Source organism: Scyliorhinus canicula, chromosome 10 (assembly GCF_902713615.1).
Source record: "Scyliorhinus canicula chromosome 10, sScyCan1.1, whole genome shotgun sequence".
NCBI lineage: Eukaryota > Metazoa > Chordata > Chondrichthyes > Carcharhiniformes > Scyliorhinidae > Scyliorhinus > Scyliorhinus canicula.
This window is the reverse complement of record NC_052155.1, coordinates 26,992,467-27,010,786: the sequence shown is the minus strand read 5'-3', so window position 1 is coordinate 27,010,786 and position 18,320 is coordinate 26,992,467. Positions and strand designations below refer to the sequence as shown.

General features: G+C 42.8%; 1 protein-coding gene across 6 annotated transcripts in view; it reads left to right on the top strand.

Moving 5' to 3' along the window:
- The first annotated feature begins 1,178 nt into the window (after positions 1–1,178).
- Positions 1,179–18,320, top strand: part of LOC119972289 (solute carrier family 45 member 4-like) — an 88,908-nt gene continuing 71,766 nt past the window's right edge. The window contains exon 1 of one of the 6 annotated variants that reach the window (XM_038808757.1): positions 1,179–1,383. The gene's annotated coding sequence lies outside the window, so the exon portion shown is untranslated. Of the gene's footprint in view, positions 1,536–2,207; positions 2,410–18,320 lie in introns of those variants that run through there. The other 5 variants (XM_038808756.1, XM_038808752.1, XM_038808754.1 and 2 more) reach the window with 5 other exon arrangements.

Below are 18,320 nucleotides of genomic sequence, written 5' to 3'. Positions count from 1 at the left end.
GTTGAGTGGGTGTGAGTTGGGATATGGAGAAGGGGTTGGGGTATGAGTGGGGATGTTGGGAGCCGGTTTGTGTTTGGATGTGGGGATGTGTTGGGGGGGGGGGGGTGTGAGGTGTATGATTGGGGATGTTGGGAGGGGATTGAGGGGAGAATGTGGGGAATGGAAGAGTGTGACAAGAGGGGGTTGAGGGGGTGGATGTGAGGGGGTTGAGAGGGGAGTGGTTGAGATGGCATGGGGAGTGGCCTGGTGACAGAATGGGAGTGGGTTGGACAGTTGGGTATGTGGAGGGGACTGGGAGTGATCAGTGTGTGGGCTGAGGGTAAAGGGATATGTGTGGGGGTTGAGAGGATTGGGTGTGTTGGGCTGGGGGTTGAGAGGGAGTTGAGGAGATGGGGTCTGTGGCGGTTAGGGTGGGGATTGAGAGAGTTAAAGGGATAGGGTATGTGAGGGTGGGGGTTGAGGGTGTATGTGGGTGAGGGTTGAGGGTATGGGATATGTGGTGTAGGGGGGATGGGATCTGTGGGTTTTGGGTGGTGTGGGTTGAGGGGATCGGAGTGTAGGTTCAGGGTGATGTGGGTTGAGGGGATGGGGTCTGTGGGTTTAGGGTTAGGGTTGAGGGGATCGGGGTGTGGGTTTAGCGTGGCATGGGTTGGGGGGATGGGGATGTGGGTTTTGGGTGGTGTGGGTTGAGGGGATGGGGGTGTGGGTTTTGGGGGGTGTGGGTTGAGGGGATCGGAGTGTAGGTTCAGGGTGATGTGGGTTGAGGGGATGGGGTCTGTGGGTTGAGGGTTAGGGTTAGGGTTGAGGGGATCGAGGTGTGGGTTTAGCGTGGTGTGGGTTGGGGGGATGGGGATGTGGGTTTTGGGTGGTGTGGGTTGAGGGGATGAGGGTGTGGGTTTTGGGTGGTGTGGGTTGAGGGGATGGGGGTGTGGGCTTTGGGTGGTGTAGGTTGAGGGGTTTAGGTGGTGTGGGTTTTGGGTGGTGTGGGTTGAGGGGTTTAGGTGGTGTGGGTTTTGGGTGGTGTGGGTTGAGGGGTTTAGGTGGTGTGGGTTGAAGGGTTTATGGTGGTGTGGGTATTGGGTGGTGTGGGTTGAGGGGGTGAGTGTGGGGTGGGTGAGGGGTGGGGGGGGCGAGGGGAGGCGCATGCGCCCGGGCGGCGCGCGGTGTCTTGAAGAAGCCGTCACCGGAAGTTGTCGTTAACGGCTGTTTCTTCAGTTTAAAAATCCTCCCCCGGCCTCCCCCCGGGAAATGCGGCGCAGCCTCCCGGAGCACGCTGACCGGGAAACCTTGCACACTCACCCCCTGAGAAAACTACTGCTCCCCGACCACGGGACGCTCATCCCTGCCGGAGGCCCCGCTTCAGCGACCGGTCCGCGGGGAAAGGTGAGAGCGAGACCGACCGGGGAACTGGGCACCCGGGGCCGGAGCGGGGCGGCCGGAGCGGGGCACCTGGACGGTTGGGGGTGGCTGTTCTGGAGCTGGTGATGATCTGAGGAGGAAGGCTGCAGAGCGGAGCAGTCGGCAGTGTTTAGCCGGTATGAGCGGGGGCAGGCTGTACTGTGTGTACTGGGGGAGGGGGTGCGAGATGGTGTAGTGACCCCCCCCCCCCCCCCCCGACCCGGGTCGCTGCGCACTGGGACCGGGCAGTGGCGGAGCTGGCTGACACTCGCGGATATCGGGTGTGTTATTTTAATGATGTGGTTGGATGCGGGGTCTGCAACAGTCCCAATGTTGCGAGTGCAGACCTGTCCGCTCTCTAAATGCTGCATTTGGAAATAGGCATCTGTTTGTAAACTCCACATCTTTACTGCGGGTTTTTCGATGAGCTCTTGCGCCCGTTTCTGTTCATGTGGGGCACTACAAGTGTTCGATTGAACCACGAACCCTTCAGACAGGGCTATCTACTCGGTGAATTGACCGCTGGGCTGTAGTAAAGGCTCCGATTCATTTATGTTACTTTAGCCATTTCCCCCTGGTCCCCAGCTGGGTGGTATAATGAAATTCCCACTCAATCAGCAGAATCTCCGCTAATATGTGCCTTTTATGCCTCCTAAAATGGGAGTGACAAGGAGGTGTGCAGGCAGTGCGGTGCCGCCTTGAAGCTCCAGAATGATTGCATTTTAAAGAACTGGCGTAATTTCATTTTGCTCGTTGAGGTGTGTCTTTAAATGCCCTAGTCAGCTGTTCCGTTGACATACCTCTTTTTTTTACTAACTTGCGCCACATTTGTTTGGTCTAATCTTAAACCATTCAGCTATAAAAGGCCAGGGTAAGATTGCATAATATCGCATTTAAGGCCGCATGATCATTTACCATCGGTGATCATGGGCTTTCCTGGTTCCAAGTCTTAGTTATGGTACGCAGCCTGCAAGTGAGAGATTTAGGAACACTTTGCTGGAGGTGAGAAGGGTAACTATGCCAGTGAAATGCGATTGATTTATTTTGTATTGAATTTTAATTAAAATGCATACTATTGGGGAGGGGAGAAATATATATTTGCAGTGTCTAAGACTCACTAACGGATGGTGTAGATGCCTTCGTTATTATACTACATTTCCACCGTCACTAAACGGGGCACTTTTTCATCTTCGTATCTTGCCAGACTGTAAGCTTCCTAATTGAGGTAAACTTAAAAAATGAGATTCTGAATTCATTATCAGTCGTTGCTATATAATCAACGTTAGTTTGGAACCACATTGGATTAGCTGATGGTTACATTTTTAAAGCCGATGTGGGTCCCACTTAGCATACTGTATTTGAGTTATTTTTTTCGTTGCCTGAATAAGGGTGGAAGGCTTTTTTTTAAGGAATTTGGGTTAGCTCTTTGGACGTGTTATATTGAATAAATATTTAGTGTTTCCTGAGGTGAAGAACTCCTTCCAAAAAAGAGCACAAGGGCTTTATTGTGACTGATGGTACAGCTGAATGGTAAAGATTGCACCACAAATTAAAATCCCTGGAGCTTCTGTCTGCAAATGATCCTCAGATTGGAAACTGCAGTATCTTCTATAAATATTGATATATGAACAGTAAAGTATAATTAAATTAGTATTCTAGCTTTTTTAGTTCAAGTTTAAGGCAGTTATTTAGTAAAGTTTGAAGAGTTTAATGTAGATGCTGCATTATCTGCATGACCTTTTTAAAGAATATTTGTACAGTTGACCCTTTTTTTTTAACAAATCTGGAACATATGCAATTGGGGACTCGTGCTATCAGGATTTATAACCATAAGAATATTAGAATCTTGCCCATAAATTATAACTATGCAGTAGTGCTGTCTGAAAGTGTCAACCATTTTTAAGTATCTAGAAAAAAGCAGAATGTATTTTACTCCTAAATCTATAATACACATCTAGTCAGTTAGCATCTGAAAGGTGCAGCTTGATATTTGGGTTATCATCCATGATGTTTTGGATTATTCTGCTGAAGGGTATTTCAAAGCATGAACATTTTTGCATTGTTGGCATGCTGTGTTGTCATGGCATTTTTTTCGGTTTATTTCCAGTTTCTTTAATTTTAGTATTTCTAATGTTGGCTCAGCTCATTTAGTTACCTTGTCTCTGATTGGGGAAACTTGTTAGTTTATGACCCATTCCAGAACTTGAGTACTTATTCGGCACTGATATTTGGTGCATTGATGAAGCAATCTGCATTTCATACTGCTGTCTTTTGGATCTAACAGCCCTATATAAATTTAATATAACTTCACTACTTCTGAATTCTATGACTCTTGTATACCCATTGTAATTGTTGATCTGGGATGTTGTTTTTAACATGTTCATCTATATCATAGATACATTTGCTTCTATCCCATTGCTTATTTTCTGAGATGCAAGTGATTCTGTTTTTCCTTTTTGAAGTTTTATCACCACAATGATTTTTTTCCACCCATCTGCCCAGTCACAGGTTTTTTAATGTCTTCTTGCACGATGAAATTCAGAAGGTTGGCAGAATATGTAATTATGCCCAGAAGTGAAGTGGATCATGCATCAACAGATGACAGCCATAACAAGCAACTGAGAATGAAATTAAATCAGAGTGTATATGGAATATGAAGCTTTAGTGGCACACCAAAAAAACATGATTTTTGAAGGGGTAGCATTTGAGATTTGTATAGTGAGGGATAATGGAATGTGTACTTTTGCTTCAGTTGGTGTGATCGTGGCACTCTTTTTGTAATTCCTGTGTTCTTGGGTGCCTTTGCATTGGCATGAGTTTAATGCTGAACGTCTTGAGTGACACTCCTATTTGTTGAGATGTACACTGAGATTTGAACACTTAATTTAGACTGACATTTTCAATCACTGCACCCGCTCTTCACCCACTTCACGCACACACTAGATCACTTGCCACATTGAACTGTTGGATACAATTTTTAGTATACTGTTTTCAATTTAGTACATTGTATTCACTGATTGTAATGTGAACTACTCAACATTGAGGAACTAGGGAGACCAAGTGTGGATCAGGTGACTGCTTTGCAAACACCACATTCAGTTTGCAAGTGTGATCCCCAAACACGAGCACTGGCAAATAGACTTTCTTGTGGCTGAGAGTTTGGTTCGATCATCAGCATCAGGTGGACAACAACTATTGTGGTGTGGTCTGTTGCCATATTGCTGCGTATCAATGTAATGCTGGTGGTTATTAGCTCCGCAATCACCAGTAATCTGTCACTTGATGCTGAAATCTGTACATGCTTTGCAAAAACTAAATCTGTTATGTCCAAGCTGACTAAGAGCTTGTGGAACATCAGCAACCTGGCAGAGAGCAGTTCTGCAAGTCTACCAAGCCTTGGTCCTCAGCACTCTGCTCTTCAGCAAGATGGCGTCTGAGCGAGGTGACTCTCTGCGAGCTCTCCCTAACAGATCCTCTTTTTATTTATCTATACTCGCTCTAATCTTTTATGTATTTTCTTTTATTTCCTTTTCTTTTCATGTACTTAATGATCTGTTGAGCTGCTTGCAGAAAAATACTTTTCACTGTGTACCTCAGTACATGTGACAATAAACAAATCCATCCAGTGGTAAAAGCTGGCCAGGAGAAAAGGCTGAACCGTTTCCACGTTTTGCTATCTCTGATTTCTTGGCAAGGCAACTTGAGGTTCTGCAGCGTGCTAATTCCATCAGCATACTCGTGTTACCAAGCTCTGCTCTGGCTTGGTCATGTTCACCCGATAGACAATGATGCCTTCCACCCAAAGACCTTCAGCATGGTGAATTTGCCACCAGATCGTTACTGCTTGGTAGGTGCCATGGAAAATAAAAGCTCATGGTGTTTGGGATAGTACATCACAGACAGAAGATTGGCTGGTAGAAAATGTAGCATGCTTAAGAGGGTATTTTTCCAATTGGCAGGACGTGATGAATAGAGTCCCGTACTAATCTGAGCTGGGTCTTCAACCTTTCACAGTTTACATCAATGACTTTGAGGACATGAAGACGCCAGAAGCTAAATTTGAAAATGGCACAGAAAATAGGTAGGAAAGTATGTTGTGAAGAAGACTAATTTTCAAATGGATATTCTGGTTGAGTAAGTGCACACAAATCTGGTAGATGGGAGTATAAAGTGGGAAAATGTGAAGTTCACTTCAGCAGGAAGAATAAAAAAGCAAAGTAATACTAAGTGGACTGCAGAATTCTGGTGCAGAGGGTTCTAGTTCAAGCGCATTTTAATCTGCAGGTACATCACATGGGAAGGCTAATTGAGTGCCATCCTTTTATGAGGAATTGAGCATAAAAGTAAGGATAAAAGCAAATACTGCAGATGCTGTGCATTTCTGAAATAAAAATGGAAATGTTGGAAATCTTTGGTCTGGCAGCATAGTATTAATGTTTTGAGTCTGACCTTACAGCTAAAAGTTATTTTTTTTTAATAAGTAAGGATTTCTGCCTCAGTTATATAGACATTGGTGAGACCACATTTTGAATCCTTTGTGCAATTTGATTTCCTTTATTTAAGGAAGGTTGCAGATGTTTTAGAGTGATGCTTGGAATGCGCAGCTGGCTTGTGAGGAAAGGTTGGACATGTTGGCTTGTTTCAAAGAGTGAGGGGTGACTTAATTGAACTATATAAGATACGGAACGGTCTTGACAAGTTGGACATGGAAAAGATAATCTTTATTGGTGTCACTACAGTAGTAGGCTTACATTAACATTGCAATGAAGTTACTGTGAAAATCCCCTAGTCATCACACTCCGGCACCTGTTGGGTACATGGAGGGAGAATTCAGAATGTCCAATTCGTGTAACAAGCACGTCTTTCGAGACTTGTGGGAGGAAACCAGAGCACCTGGAGGAAACCCACGGAGCATGTGCAGACTCCACACAGACATGACCCAAGCTGGGAATCGAACCTGGTCCCTGGTGCTGTGAAGCAATGGTACTAACCACTGCTACCGTGCTGCCCTGATGTTTCCTCTTGTGGGTGAGTCCTGAACTGGGGGACACTACTTTTAAAATTAGTGGTCACTCTTGTAGGACAGGGTGAGGACTTTTTTTTTGAGGGTCTGCAACTCTGCCTCAGGCGATGGAAGCAGGGTCATTGAATATTTTTTGTGCCAGAGGTAGATTCTTAGACAAGATAAGCCAGGGGTAGATGGGATGTGGAACTCAAAACACAAACTTATTAGTGAGATTTTATTGAATGGCAGGGCAGCCTCAAGGGGCCAAATAGCCTACTTCCCCTATTTGTATGTTCACATCAGTGGGGCTTGGTGACTCATATGCACCTAATAATATGGAATTAAATTAGTAACTGTTTGGGGAATTGTGAGCTAATAAGGGCCTGGACGCATGCATTTCTGAAAGGCAGGCTGTACTTGATTAACCTCTTAAGATGGATATTGGAAATGTAGTGCGTTTGTGTAACTTTGTAAAAGCATTTGATAAGTTACCACATGAGCCTGAGCATAATAAAAAAGGCAGCACGGTAGTACAAGTGGATAGCACTGTGGCTTCATGGCTCCAGGGTCCCAGGTTTGATTTCCCCGCTGGGTCACTCTCTGTGCGGAGTCTGCACGTTCTCCCCGTGTCTGCGTGGGTTTCCTCCTGGTGCTCTGGTTTCCCCCCACAGTCCAGAGACGTGCAGGTGAGGTGGATTGGCCATGATAAATTGCCCCTGGTGACCAAAAAGGTTGGATGGGGTTATTGGGTTACGGGGATAGGGTGGAAGTGAGGGCTTAAGTGGGTCGGTGCAGACTCAATGGGCTGAATGGCTGCCTTCTGCACTGTATATTCTATGAAATATGGCGTCCGGGATAAAGAGGTGATTGAAAGGCTATGGATGGGCATTATTGGAATTTTAATGGAATGGAAGATTGTTTTGAATGAGACTCCACAGGTATTTAATAAAACTCACATTTCCTGCAAATAAATTAATCTAGGCTTCAGGTTTGAGGGAACAATCATATTTTTTTTGTTCATGTTGTAACTTGGAATTTGTTTAGGAAAGACTGCAGAGACCTAGCCTAGCAAAATGATGCTGGCTGATTCTGAGCAATGTAGAAAAACATGCAATAATACATTTTGAAAGTGAGAATAGAGAAGGAAGCAAGTCATAGAATCCCTACAGTGCAGAAGGAGGCCATGGAGTCTGCACCGACCCGCTGAAAGAATACTTCACCCAAGTTCACTTGCCCGCCCTAACCTAACCCCTTAATCTAACCTGCACATCGTTTTGGACAGTATGGAGCAATTTAGCATAGCCTCCACCTAACCTGCACATCTTTGGACTGCTTGGAGGAACCCAGGCAGACACGGGAAGAATGTGCAAACTCCACATGACCCAAGGTGGAGTTGAGCCCGGGTCCCTGGTGCTGTGCAAACTCCACATGACACAAGGCGGAGTTGAACTGGGCTCCCTGGCACTGAGGCAGCAGTGCTAACCAACGTACCGCCATCTTTAAAGGCGACGTAGAGAAGCAGAGAGCCTTTGTGCAGGTGGAAATGCAATCTTTTCTGACTGATATATTCTCTTCATTTGGAGTAATTCTTTAAATCCTTTCAGCACCTTCACCAATGCTTTTGTATCCTTTTTTAAAATATAATATACAGACCAAAAATGTGTGGCATATTCCCAAGTGAGGTCAGCCAAGGTTCTAGTTTCATCTCCAAAGAAATAAACCTCTGCACTTTGGTGTAATTAACCCGTATCACTGCTTTGTGATTTGCACATCTGTATTTCTATATCTTTGCTGGTTTTGTCCTGTTTATGCATGCTCTGCTCACCCCCCCCCCCCCCCCCCTTGTGTTGTGTATATGGCTTCCTTATTCTACCAAAATGCACAACCTCTCATACTTATTTGCAATTAATTTGGCAATTGCAATCCATTCTACAAGTTTAACATCTTATATTTTGTCTGACATCTTCCATACTAACTGTTATAGACAGAATTTGTGTGGTCCGATCCAAACCAGAGTCAGGATGTTTATATGGAAGGTGTGTATTTTCTTACCCTTGAGTTTGTACGAAGAATGACATTTGCCAACCCCTAAAAATATTTGGTATCGTGCATAAATTTTAAAATTGTACTGAATCCAAATTATTTTTGTAAACTGTGAACAATAGTGATCCATTGCTAATGCAGGTATTTCCTCTTTCAACCTTGCATTGCAGTCAGGTCCCTCTGTTAACATTCGTGAAAATAATTGAAAAATCATCTACACATTACCAGGCATTCAAACAGACCCCCTCACCAGATTATACTGTATCCATGATTCCACATTTCTTATGATTTCAAATATTTGTTGAACAATATTCAAGTTGTAGGGTATTTCAACTGTCTTTTGTAAGTCCATATCTACAGCTCTTGCTATACTGTCTTGTCTGCACCATTACTTCAAAGATCTCAATCAGGTTATTCCAACATGATTTGCCTTCAACAAATAGCTGATTCATATTTTTTTCAGGTTTAATAACTACCAATAGAGTAACAAAGTTAAAACAGCTAAAATCATGTTCAAATAGATCAATAAGTACAAGGAGTGAGGGTGGCATGTGGTCCACAGTTTAATTTTAATACCCTGTGCATATTCAATCCTAGAGTTGCCTTCTGCACAGTAAGGCTTTTGGTGTTGTACAGGGTATGACGGTCAGAAGATTGGAGTAGTAGTGCTCAATATTTCCATATGTGCGAGAAAAGGGAGTTGTTGCAAGTCCACTTCAGTATTGTGTAGAAATCCAAAAGGTTTGGAATAATGGTAGTGTTGTTTTTCTCATCTGCAGGCTGTTGCCACTGTTGAAATTATTGTCTAGCACTTTGTTCCTTGGCAGTTCAAAGACAAAAAGAATGCCTTGTTGCGCTAGGGCTACAAAACATTAATTGGACATTAGGAAATTTTCATGATTTTGTGATCCTGGAGCAGTTCACTTTTTTTTTTGAATAATCACAGTCTTGTGTTTGCTTTGTGGATGGAGAGCTATTAAGGAATATTGTTGGAGTCACTTGTACACTATGTAAAACACTGCCCTTCATTTTTGCGGCGTGACATAGCTTTGGACGCTGCTACTTAGGAAAAAAATAATTCCAGCACTGTACATAAATGGATTAAAATCGCAATTTTATCTTTTATTTTTCATTTATTCAAATAAAGCTTTAGAAAATTTCCTACATCAACTTTTAATAAAAGTTTAGTTTAATTGATTAATGGACACCAGCTACTGCACTTTAAATGAAGTTTTGTGATTGGAATGGTGCTAGTGTATAGAGAAGATGGTCCCTTTTTCCACTTAACTTGGATGTCCCAAAAGCTTGAGCCAGCTCATGAACTGACTTGCCACAATAGAGTTATACTTCCTGTGGCTGAAGTATCGCATGGCATAGAATCCTTGCAGTGCAGAAGGAGGCCAATCGGCCCTTCCAGTCTGCACCGACCCTCTAAAAGAGCACCCTACCTAGGGTCAGGCCCCCTCCTTATCCTTTCCCTGTAACCCAACCTAACCTTTTGGATGCTAAAGGGAATTTTATGGTCAGTCCACCTAACTGCACATCTTTGGACTAGGGGAGGAGAGCGGAGCACCCGGAGGAAACTCGCGCAAACACTGTTTGCTTCCACAAGTTGTTGAAAGCTAATCTAATAATTTCTGACCACATAAAGTAACTTGCTGCAGCTCTTTTGGTCTGAATAGGTTTTGTTAACAGCCATGTTCCCGTCGCTTGTAATTTTATAGGCATGAAATGTATTTAAGTCAAAAAGTGCCCTATTAAGTAAATATCTTGCATTTTGACGAATCTGGAACAAAACCTTAGATTATTTGTTCCCTCCACCATTGTATAACTTTCTACACTTGTTTCTTACGGGAAGTTGATCTTAAGCCAATGTACATGTTGAATGTGAAATATTTTAATCTTTTTCAGTATTGGAATGCAACCTCTTTTTTTTGTCTGCACTCTTTTATGTTGGCGTATATGTTATTGAAAACATTTCAGTGCAAAAATTGATCAAAAATAGGTTGCAATAATTATTTAAGTTGCAATAACAAAGTCTGACTTGCACTTCAAGACCTTGGGACATCCCAAAATGTTTTTCAACCAACAAAATACTTTTGAACTAAGTCACGACTAATGCTGGAAATGTTAGGAAGTGCTTATGGTTTTGAATAATATTTTTGTGGGTATGAGGAATAGATATAGCTTTAAGTAAACCTTAATTTGTTCCTATGCTAAGAAAGGTTTTACGACCCTAAAAGTGCAAACGGTATAACAACTGGGCTGTTGCCTAGTAAGAGAGGCTATAGGAGAACAGAAAGCAGTGGGGAGTTCAGTTAAAACCAGGTAAGCCAGAAGCAAAGAGCTTTTCACAAAAACTGCTGGAACAGGGATAGAAGAGAGATGCAGAAAGTAGGTCCCAAATGAACAAAGCCACTAGGGAATGGGACGGACGAGAGGTTCAGGAAGACTGTCAAGTCATTGACAATGAACAAGGATAGGGGTCGAAAGGGCAGCAAGGTGGCACAGTGGATGGCACTGTTGCCTCACGGCGCTGAGGTCACAGGTTCGATCCCAGGTCTGGGTCACTGTCCGTCTGTCCGTGTGGAGTTTGCACATTCTCTCTGTGTTTGCGTGGGTTTTGCCCCCACAACCCAAAGATGTGAAGGGTGGGTGGATTGGCCATGTTAAATTGCCCCATAATTGGAGGGAAAATGAATTGAGTACTCAAAAAAAATGTTTTTAATGGATGGGGGTCGAAAATGGGTCCTCTTCAGTGAAGTTCAGAAAGCCCCAGAATGTCCCATGGTTGAGTATTTAGTTTGCTGAAAAATGCTTATGGGACCTCCTGAGGTAGTGATGGGCACTTTATAAATGAAGTCTTTCTTGTATTAAACATTAATCTGCTTCAAATCTATGTTTAAGGATGCTGTAAAATGTCCTGAGAAAGGAATATGAATGGTTCCATAAAAATTCATATTCTTATCCTGTATGCAAACTTTTACTGTGGTGAGAACAGGATAAGGAATTTTATTGGTTGGGCATATTGTGAGATAACGTACTAGTTATATGGCACTGATCCATTGAAAACTATGTGCACTGGATTAAATTGTTTGAACATTATGGGATATCAATGTCAAATTGGTCTCTAGGTCTGTTTTTATTTTGGTTGCTGTTCTAGACTGGGCATCTGATGATACGTGCTATCTAACTATGCCAGAAGGTTCACCCGACTGATTCTGAGGCTGAAGAGATTATCTTTGAGGCCTTTATCCATTAAGAGTTTAAAAGAACGATGGACTATCTTATTGAAGCATTCAAGGTCCTGAGGTGACTTGACAGAGTAGATACTGAAAGGATGTTTCTTTTGTGGGAGAGGCAAGAACTAGGGGACACTGCTTAAAAACAAAGGTCTCCCATTCACTATGGAGGGAGTTTTTTCTGTGGAAGTCACTTCGCTGAATAGGTCATTGAATACTTGTGGGGCCAAGTTGGATAGTCTCTGTATTGACAAGGGAGTAGAAGGTTTTGGGGTAGACGGGAAAGTAGAGTTGAAACCACAATCAGATCAGCCATGATCTTGTATAGAACATTACAGCGCAGTACGGGCCCTTCGGCCCTCGATGTTGCGCCAACCTGTGAAACCATCTGACCTACACTATTCCATTTTCATCCATATGTCTATCCAGTGACCACTTAAATGCCCTTAAAGTTGGCGAGTCTACTACTGTTGCAGGCAGGGCGTTCCACACCCCTCCTACTCTCTGAGTAAAGAAACTGCCTCTGACATCTGTCCTATATCTACCACCCCTCAATTTAAAGCTATGTCCCCTCGTGTTGGTCATCACCATCCGAGGAAAGAGACTCTCACTGTCCACCCTATCTAACCCTCTGACTATCTTATATGTCTCTATTAAGTCACCCCTCAGTCTTCTCCTCTCTAACAAAAACAACCTCAAGTCCCTGAGCCTTTCCTCGTAAGACCTTCCCTCCATACCAGGCAACATCCTAGTAAATCTCCTCTGAACCCTTTCCAAAGCTTCCACATCCTTCCTATAATGTGACCAGAACTGCACGCAGTACTCCAGGAGGGGCCGCACCAGAGTAATGTACAGCTGCAGCATGACCTCGTGGCTCCGAAACTCAATCCCCCTACTGATAAAGGCTAGCACACCATATGCCTTCTTAACAGCCCTATTAACCTGGGTGGCAACTTTCAGGGATTTATGTACCTGGATGCTGAGATCTCTCTGTTCATCTACACTACCAAGAATCTTGCCATTAGCCCAGTACTCTGCATTCCTGTTACTCCTTCCAAAGTGAACCACCTCTCTCTTTTCCGCATTAAACTCCATCTGCCGCCTCTCAGCCCAGCTCTGCAGCTTATCTATGTCCCTCTGTATTCTATAACATCCTTCAGCACTATCCACAACTCCACCGACCTTCGTGTCATCTGCAAATTTACTAACCCATCCTTCTACACCCTCTTCCAGGTCATTTATAAAAATGACAAACAGCAATGGCCCCAAAACAGATCCTTGCGCTACACCACTAGTAACTGAGCTCCAGGATGAACATTTGCCATCAACCACCACACTCTGTCTTCTTTCAGCTAGCCAATTACTGATCCAAACCGCTAAATCACCTTCAATCCCATACTTTCTTATTTTCTGCAATAGCCTACCGTGGGGAACCTTATCAAACGCCTTACTGAAATCCATATACACCACATCAACCGCTTTACCCTCATCCACCTGTTTGGTCACCTTCTCAAAAAACTCAATAAGGTTTGTGAGGCATGACCTAGCCTTCACAAAACTGTGTTGACTATCGCTAATCAACTTGTTCTTTTCAAGATGATTATAAACCCTATCTCTCATAACCTTTTCCAACATTTTACCCACAACGGAAGTAAGGCTCACAGGTCTATAATTACCAGGGTTGTCTCTACTCCCCTTCTTGAACAAGGGGACAACATTTGCTATCCTCCAGTCTTCCGGCACTATTCCTGTCGACAAAGACAACATAAAGATCAAGGACAAAGGCTCTGCAATCTCCTCCCTGGCTTCCCAGAGAATCCTAGGATAAATCCCATCTGGCCCAGGGGACGTATCTATTTTTACATTTTCCAAAATTGCTAACACCTCCTCCTTGTGAACCTCAATTCCATCTAGCCTGGCCGACTGAACCTGAGTATTCTCCTCGACAACATTGTCTTTCTCCAGTGTAAACACTGACGAAAAATATCCATTTAACGCTTCCCCTATCTCCTCTGATTCCACACACACCTTTCCACTACTATCCTTGATTGGCCCAAATCTTACTCTAGTCATTCTTTTGTTCCTGATATACCTATAGAAAGCCTTAGGGTTTTCCTTGATCCTATCCGCCAACGACTTTTCGTGTCCTCCCTCGCTCTTCTTAACTCTCCCTTTAGGTCCTTCCTGGCTAACTTGTAACTCTCAAGTGCCCTAACTGAGCCTTCATTCTCATCCTAACATAAGCCGCCTTCTTCCTCTTGACAAGTGCTTCAACTTCCTTAGTAAACCACGGTTCCCTTGCTCGACAACTTCCTCCCTGCCTGACAGGTACATACTTATCAAGGACACGCAGTAGCTGTTCCTTGGAAAAAGCTCCACATTTCGATTGTACCCATCCCCTGCAGTTTCCTTCCCCATCCTATATATCCTAAATCTTGCCGAATAGCATCATAATTGCCTTTCCCCCAGCTGTGCGGTATATACCTATCCCTGCCCATTGCTAAAGTAACCGAATTGTAATCACTATCACCAAAGTACTCACCTACATCTAAATCTAACACCTGGCCAGGTTCATTAAGCCGCCTTCTTCCTCTTGACAAGTGCTTCAACTTCCTTAGTAAACCACGGTTCCCTTGCTCGACAACTTCCTCCCTGCCTGACAGGTACATACTTATCAAGGACACGCAGTAGCTGTTCCTTGGAAAAAGCTCCACATTTCGATTGTACCCATCCCCTGCAGTTTCCTTCCCCATCCTATATATCCTAAATCTTGCCGAATAGCATCATAATTGCCTTTCCCCCAGCTGTGCGGTATATACCTATCCTTGCCCATTGCTAAAGTAACCGAATTGTAATCACTATCATCAAAGTGCTCACCTACATCTAAATCTAACACCTGGCCAGGTTCATTACCCAGTACCAAATCCAATGTGGCCTCGCCCCTTGTTGGCCTGTCTACATACTGTGTCAGAAATCCTGCACACACTGCACAAAAACTGACCCATCCATAGTACTCGAACTATAGTATTTCCAGTCAATATTTGGAAAGTTAAAGTCCCCCATAACAACCACCTTGTTACACTCGCTCCTGTCGAGAATCATCTTTGCAATCCTTTCCTCTACATCTCTGGAACTATTCGGAGGTCTATAGACAACTCCCAACAGGGTGACCTCTCCTCTCCTGTTCCTAACCTCGGCCCATACTACCTCAGTAGACGAGTCCTCAAACATCCTTTCTACTGCCGTAATACTTTCCTTGATTAACAATGCCCCACCCCGCCACCGTAATACTTTCCTTGATTAACAATGCCCCCCCCCCCCCTCTTTTGCCATCTTCTCTGTTCTTACAGAAACATCTAAATCCTGGAACCTGCAACAACCATTCCTGTCCCTCCTCTACCCATGTCTCCGAAATCGCCACAACATCGAGAAACAGGCTAGAGAGGCTGAGGCCTGCTTCTCCTAATTCCATATGTTTGTACATATGGTGATGGCTAGGCTGTGGTATTCTGCCTGATGGTTCATTTTACTATCAGTTTTCTTTCAAGGATATGAGCATCACTGGCAAGGCCAGTATTTATTGCTCATTCCTAATTGCCGTTGGGAAGGTGTTGCTGAATCACCTTCTTAAACTTGTGGAGTGGGTGCACTTAGTAGGGAGTTCCAGGTTTTTGACCCAGGTGATATCGTTCCAAGTCGGGATGTTGTGTGGTTTATCAATTTATGTATAGTTATCTCTGTAGACAGTATGTATGTTGGTGATTAGTTTTAACAGCTGTTGTCTTTAAATGTGGCTTTGTAGATAATTTTCTGCAAATTATTTTGACCAAACATTCTCTCTTTGCCAATAAAATGAAACTGGAAATATGAAACCAGTAAAACAAAGCTAAAAGTTGAAGTTTGATAGGATGGTACTGAGTAATTGTTTTCGTTAGTCAGGCAATCTGCGATGAGGAGAAATTTCTTCATTCAAGAAGTTGTGAATCATTGGACTTCTCTACCCCATAGGGTTGTAGATGCTCCATCATTGAATACGTTTTAAGGCTGGGATGGATAGATTTTTGCTGTCTCAAGGAATTTTGGGGCGTGAAGAATGGGTGGGAAAATGGAGTGAATCCCAAGATCACTTATTATTGTATTGAATGGCAGAGATGGCTCGATTTTGTGTTGTGTGGTTTACTCCTATTAATTATGCTCTTAAATGCAAGAGTCAAGCAGTTCTCTAAATAAGAAGGGGCATTAGTTTATTGCAACTCTTGACCCAATCTTGTATGCATGGCTTAATTGTTCGATTTTAAGAAAAAAGCTGGGAACTGACTTGCAAATTTAGCAGCTGACTTGTAAATTTAGCACTGTCAGCTGTGATGTCTTGTCGCAATCTTGGTTTTGAGTCACAAGATTCTAGGTTCCAGTCACACTCCAGGGCACACGAGTCAAGGCTGACACTCGAGTGCAGTACTGAGGGCGTGCTCACTGCCAGAAGTGGAGTCATTTGGGTGGCATCTTAAACCTAGGACTGCCAATGCTGGTGGATGTAGAAGATCCCATGGCATGATTTTGAAGAAGAGCAATGGAGTTATCCCCAGTGCCCTGGTCAATATTTATCAGCATCACAAAATCTAAATTGATCTGGTCATTATCACATTGTTGGTTATGGGAAGTTGCTGTGCTGTTTCCCAACTTGCAGAATGACTACACTTCTTCATTGACTGTAAAGAACTTTGGATAGTTTGATTGTGGAAAAAGAGCTAAATAAATGCAAGTCTTTCACTTTAAACAGGCATGAAGTAAAGAATTGGAGGGAAAGACCAATTGAAACTGGCAAGGTGCACAAGTGGGAAAACCTGTAGATATATATTTGTTTTAAATGTGTTCATTTATGGGATGTGGGTGTGGCTGGCTAGACCAGCATTTATTGCCCATCCCTAGTAGCCCAAAGCCTGGATATTGTCCAGATCTCACTGCATTTGGACATGGACTGCTTCAGTATCTGGGGATTTATGAATAATACCGAAGGAGCATGGCTTGATAATCGTAGTGACTAGTTTGAATCTCCCTGAACTTGGTGTAACTTCTCCAGTACTAGTACTTTATTCTGTTATAACTTGTACTGTTTTTTTAAGCTTACAATTAAGTAATGCATGATGCAAATATGTTTGTTTCATGCCAAGGGATGATGATTGATTCTTGTATTAAAAGTCTGTTCTGGATCTTGCTGAAAGAAAATTCCTTAAATGGGCAACGTGAAGTTTAATGTATGCTGTTAACTGGAATTTAAAAAAAAATATTTTTTATTCTCCTTTTTCACATTTTCTCCCAAATTTACACCCAACAATAATCAGTGACAAATGTAATGTCAATCCCATATCAAGAACAACGACCCCACCCTCTCACCAAACCCCAGATATTAGCCTGCATGTTAACATAAACAAATGACAAAAAGGAATAGTGAATCACCCATAGTCACCATTTTGAGTTCATAATATCCAACATATCTGTCTACCCAAGAATTTTGTTTACAGTAATTAAATTTGTATTCTGCAACATTTTTTTCTAAGTCACTTGGCAGCTTTTTGAGGTGGCCCATCTACTGTCTTAAGCTTGACGCCTGTTCACAAAAGGCAACATCTAGATTTCATTCGATCCGAAGTGCATCTTGACGACAATTTCTGTAACTATATAGTAAATTTGCATAACACTTCTGGCTGAAAAACGTCTCCAACCTGATATTCTGCCTTGCCCACATTGCTCACTCATTCTCAATGAAGCATTAATATTTTAAAAGTTGCAGGAAAAATGGCTAATCTGAGATTTTTGACTCCAATAATAGCAGATATTAATTCCTGCCTGTGTGCCTTTCAAATTTATAAATTGTAGTTTAATAATGGAAATATCCCTGATAACACTTTCCGTATTATTACAGCTATAGACAGTGGCGTGCAGAGGTCTGGTGATGCCCGGGGCAAATCTTGATTGTATGCCCCTAGGACTCAAGTAGAAGGCCTAATATACTGAGAAATATTATGAGAAAGGAAAACATTTTGAATATATAAACACAGATGAAACATGAAATAAACGCTTTATTCGATTTTAATATAAATCAATCAAATTTATTAAGTTCTTTTCCCCAAATGATACCTCCTGTCACAAAACACCTGAACTACTTCACTTTTTACATCAGCTGTGAGAAATTCTTTTTCAATGCTTATTAAAGCCAGGTTGGTCAGTCGCTCCTGTGACATAGAAGACCTCAGATATGTTTTTATTAATTTCAGTTTTGAAAATGACCTTTCACAGCTTGCGACTGAAAATGCGATTGTAAGCAGTAATCTGTCTGAAACACACAGCGTCGGAAAGACATCCCTCCCATACTGCAGTAAAGACTCCAGAGCATCTTTAGGATCAGGGGGAACTCTATTCCCTCCAGCTCGAAGGAGCATCACAAAATCAATAATTTTGTCATATAACTGAATTGCAACCACATCATTGTCATAATAATTTGCAAAGTCTGAACATTCCTTTTTTAATTTCTCTCTAGCTTGTTCATCTTCAATCACTCCTGAATTCAAGTTCAGAAGAAAAGAAAATCGGTCACTGAGTCTTTGAAGACGGACACTGCGGTCTTCAATTTC